At 46.9% G+C, this 5,219-nt stretch overlaps 1 protein-coding gene across 1 annotated transcript in view; it reads right to left on the reverse strand.

The window, feature by feature from the left end:
- The window catches only part of DNAH3 (dynein axonemal heavy chain 3), a 202,834-nt gene extending 197,673 nt beyond the window's left edge, over positions 1 to 5,161 (reverse strand). Inside the window, exon 1 of the mRNA XM_032242887.1 lies at positions 4,982 to 5,161. The gene's annotated coding sequence lies outside the window, so the exon portion shown is untranslated. The remainder of the gene's footprint in view (positions 1 to 4,981) is intronic.
- Positions 5,162 to 5,219: the final 58 nt, after the last annotated feature.

Consider the following 5,219-nt stretch of genomic DNA (forward strand, 5'->3'; position numbering starts at 1 on the left):
CAAGTTCATTGCTCTGTCCAGAACATAAACGTTTCTGAGATCCTATGAAGAGCATTGCATAGCACCAAGTGCTTCCATTTTCCTTCTTTTCCCACTCTTTCCTCAAAGCTGGGCTTTCCATCCTTTCAGAATAACCCTGATCTTCTCCATTTCTTATATTGTGCTCTTTATCATAAAGTATATATATAATTTCAAATAGCCTTTGAATAAATGAGATAGTTGGAGGGCTGGAGACTCTGGTTTAGACAGAAATAGGGAGATGACCAGGGCTCCTATACCGGGTGTGAAATCTCATGTCCAACCAAAAACAGCAATTGTAATCCAATGAAGTGAAAAATTAGAATAAGGCTGGGCAAGGTGGCTAATGCCTATAATTCCAGCACTTTGGGAGGCCAAGGCGGGTGGATCACCTGAGGTCAGGAGTTTGAAACCAACCTGGCCAACATGGTGAAACCCTGTCTCTACTAAAAATACAAAAAATTAGCCAGCTGTGGTGGTGGGCACCTGTAATCCCAGCTTCTTGGGATGCTGAGGCAGGGAATTGCATGAACACAGGAGGCAGAGGTTGCAGTGAGCTGAGATCATACCATTGCACTCCAGCCTGAGTGACACAGCGAGACTCTGTCTCAAAAAAATAAAATTAGAATGGGCGTGATGTGGAGCTAATGGACCCTACGGCCTGTGTGTGAGTAGGAGGCATGCCGCCATCTGAAATTTAGTGTTCTTTAAGTCTACTTACATTCAAAACTATCAAAACAATAATAATGGTTTCCACCTATTGAGCATATACTATCTTCTGAGACTGCTGGTAAGCACTTAATAGACATCATGTCTTTGAATCTTCTCAACAACCTAGACTACTAGTATTATCACAAGTTTTATGGTTGAGGAAACCGATACACTAAACTAGTCTGCCCATAGTCACACAGCTAGGTCAGCAGGAAAGTTTGAACCTGATTATGAAATCTGTTCCATGGCTTCAACCAAATACCTACATGTAATCTGAGGAAAGATGAAAAATAAATAAAATATCTGCCAAAGAGAATGAAAGTGGCTTCCCCCAGGCCACCTCACCTGTATCAGAATTGTTTGTTGTCTGACAACTTTCTGTTGGATAATTCTTAAGAAAGGATATAGGCTTCAAGTTTCGTCTCCTCCTCTTCCTCCTCCTCCTCCACCCCCTCCCCTTCCCCCTCCTCCTCCTCTTTCACCTGCTCATCCTCCTCCTTTTGAGATGGGAGTCTCAATCTGTTGCCTAGGCTAGAGTGCAGTGGGGCAATCTTGGCTCACTGCAACCTCTGCCTCCTGAGTTCAAGTTATTCTCTTGCCTCAGCCTCCCCAGTAGCTGGGATTACAGGCATGCACCAACACACTCAGCTGATTTTTGTATTTTTAGTAAAGATAGGGTTTCACCATGTTGGCCAGACTAGTCTCGAACCCTGACCTCAAGTGATCTACCTGCCTTAGCCTCCCACAGTGCTGGGATTACAGGCGTGAGCCACTGCACCCACCTCCTTTCTCAATCTGTTCAACTCCAAGCTCATATGGCTGCCAGACAAAACACAAGGTGCCCAGTTAATTAGAATTTCAGTTAAGCAATTTTTCAGGTAAAAGAATGTTTTAGTATAAGCATGTCCCATTCAATACATGGGCTGTACATGTACTAAAAAGTTACCCGTTATTTACCTGAAATTCAGAGTTAACTGAGTGTCCTGTGTTTTTATTTGCCAAATCTGCCAACATGGGGAGGAGAGGTCAGTGAGGTTTCAAGTTGTCCCCAAGGTGGTCTGGTTGCAGTGAAGGCCCCCTTCCCTGTTACAGCTGCCAACTTCTCACTGTATTCTCACATGGTGGAAAGAGGGTAAGAGAGCTCTCCGGGATCTATTTTATTTTATTTCATTTCATTTCATTTTAATGAGCCAGGGTCTCGCTTTGTTGCCCAGGCTGGAGTGCAGGGGCGTGATCTCAGCTCACTGTAGCCTCGACTGCCCGGGCTCAAAAAAATCCTCCTGCCTCAGCCTCCCAAGTAGCTGGGACTATAGGCATGTGCCACTATGCCTGGCTATCTTTTATGTTTTTAGGTGAGATGAGGTTTCACCATGTTGTCCAGGCTGGTCTCGAACTTCTGAACTCAAGCAATTCACCCACTTTGGCTTCTCAAAGTGCTAGAATTTTTGTGCATTGCTTATTCAGAGGCTGGTGTTCCTAGCATCTCTTTCCTGAGGCCTAAAATAGTTGTTTAAGCAGAGCAAGAGTTTCAATACTTAGGGGCTACTATAGCAAAGTACCAAAGTCTGGGCGGCTTATAAACAATAGACATTTATTTCTCACTGCTCTGAAGGCTGGAAGTTCACAATCAGGGTGCCAGCATGGTCTGGTTCCCATGAAGGCTTCCTTCCATGTTGCAGGCAGCCAACTTCTCATTATATCCTCACATGGTAGAAAGCGGGTAAGAGAGCTCTTTGGAATCTATTTTATTTTAATGAGCCAGGGTCTCACTTTGTTGCCCAGGCTGGAGTGCAGTGGCATGATCTCAGCTCACTGCAGCCTCAACTGCCTGTGCTCAAGAGATCCTCCTGTCTCAGCTTCCCAAGTAGCTGAGGCTACAGGCATCTGCCACTATGCCCAGCTAACTTTTGTATTTTTAGTAGAGACGGGTTTCACCATGTTGCCCCGGCTGGTCTCAAACTCCTGGACTCAAGCAATCCACCCACTTCGGCCTCCCAAAGTGCTAGGATTATAGGTGTGAGCCACTGCACCCGGCCAACTGGGATCTCTTTTATAAGGGCACTAATTCCATTTAGGAAGGCTTCACCTTCATGACGTGATCACCTCCCAAAGGCCCCATGCCTAATCCCATCACATTGGGTGTTAGGATTTCAACATCTGGATTTTAGAGGAACAAATATTCCGTCCATTGTAGCAAGTAATTGGGAAGACACAGGAGAGGCTGCACATGGATTCATTTTACCCAACCATTGCATGTTCCTTGAGAGCCAAGTCCTGATGCTATGAAGAGATTCTAGGATCCCAACCCTGAAGGAACACATGATGAGGTGGAGGAAGCAGCTATCACACAAGGAAAACCAAAACCCTGCTGGCTCAGCAAAAATGCCAGAAGTGGGAGGAATTCGAAGATTCACACAGACACCCCTAGATGGCACCCTTAAACAAAAATCCCAGTGGAAACCCCAATTCTGATTTCCAACATCCATCCAGGGAAAACACACACACACACACAAACTATCTTTTCCCAGGGAAAACACACAGACACACACACACGTATCTTTTCCTGGGTGAGGAACCCATCATTTTGCAGCTGAACAAAGTGCATGAAGCCAAACATGATGGCTGAAACTTAAGAATTTAAGGACTCTTGTCTGTCCTATAACCGCCATTAGCTCTTCTTTTTTGCTGTTGTGGAAGAATTATGGCAGGATTCTTTATCATCATTATCATCATCATCAACCATCATCCCAAGCTTATTTCTCTATCCATTAGCCTGATTATTTCCAGAAATATTAGGTAGTAGATGTAATAATACCAGCAAATATTTTTGAGCCCCTACTTTAGCTGTTAAGCTCTTGACAGTCACTTTTGCACCAGTCCTCACTACCACCCTGTGACTGCTTCTCTCTCTCTCTCTCTCTTTTTTTTTTTTTTTTTTGAGACAGTCTCACTCTGTCACCCAGGCTGGAGTGCAGTGGCATGATCTCAGCTCACTGCAACCTCCACTTCCTGGGTTCAAGTGATTTTTCTGCCTCAGTCTCCTGAGTAGCTGGGATGATGAGTGGGTGGCACCATGCGCAGCTAGTTTTTGTATTTTTAGTAGAGACAGAGTTTCGCCATGTTGGCCAGGCTGGTGTGGAACTCCTGGCCTCAAGCGATCCACCCACTTCACCCTCCCACAGTGCTGGGATTATAGGTGTGAGCCACTGTGCTCTGTCAGCTTTTCTTTATCTAAAGACTTATTCTCCAGGTTGCTATGGCCACAGGCACAGAGGAGGGGTCGGTCAACACAGGTCCCTGTCTGGAAAGTGGCTGAGACCTGAGCAACAGCAGACCAGTGGCTGGGCTTATCCTTCTCCCTAATTTATGGTTGAAGCCATGGTTCAGAGAGGTTACTGGGTCACATAGTAAGTTACCAGTGGTTCTCAGCTCGGGATGATGGGGCTTCCCGGGGGGACATTTGACAATATTTTGAGACATAACTGGAGGTGGGGGGGTTCTTGTAACTGGCAACTGATGGGAAGAGGCCAGGATGTTGCTAAACATTCTACAATGTACAGCTCAGAAACACAGAATTATCCCACCCCAAAGGTCAATAGCTTACTATTGAGAAACCTTGCTCTAAGATTTGGGGCCAGGTGAAACACGAGTTCCTGCTCCAACTTGGATCCTTACAAACTGAGGAATTTAGGTGGATTTATCTTGTCTCTCTCAGCCTGGATTTTTTTCATCTGTAAAATGGAGATACTAATCTAATCCATCTGGAAGGATCTCACTGGCTTATGACATTTGCATTTGAGGAGTCATGGTTAAAAACTTCCAGCCAGGGGCCGGGAGCCGTGGCTCACGCTTGTAATCCCAACACTTTGGAAGGCTGACACGGGTGGATCACAAGGTCAGGAGTACGAGACCAACCTGGCCAATATGGCGAAACCCCGTCTCTACTAAAAATACAAAAAAATTAGCTGGGCGTGGTGGGGCATGCCTGTGATCCCAGCTACTTGGGAGGCTGAGGCAGGGGAATTGCTTGAATCCGGGACGCGGAGGTTGCAGTGAGCCTAGATGGCGCTACTGCACTCCACCCTGGGTGACGGAGCGAGCCTCCGACTCAAAACAAAAACAAACAAACAAAACAAAACTTCCAGCCAGGGCGGTACTTCATCATGTGTGTGTCTTGAGCTCCAGAGACGTTCCAGAGCAGCTGGTTTTGGGTATACAGGAGGGGAAACCCTGAGACCCTTCGAAAACTCACTCTCGGCGGCCAGTCTGCCTGTCCTGAAGGTGGTCTGAGCTTTCTTCAAGCCTGGAGTGCGGGAAGGGACACTCTCTGAGCCTCAGTTTCCTCATCTGTCAACCTCTGGGGGCTTGTCCCAGGGACTCCGAAAGCCACTGTGTGGCGCGCGCTTTGCACCAGCCTGGGCGCGGGGCCTTGGCGCGCCTTTACCGGCTCCTTCCGGCCGCGGGCGGGGCGAGCCCAGCGAGGCAGAGCT

This window comes from Sapajus apella, unplaced genomic scaffold (genome assembly GCF_009761245.1).
Source record: "Sapajus apella isolate SASKATOON/1434 unplaced genomic scaffold, GSC_monkey_1.0 scaffold51, whole genome shotgun sequence".
Taxonomy (NCBI): Eukaryota; Metazoa; Chordata; class Mammalia; order Primates; family Cebidae; genus Sapajus; species Sapajus apella.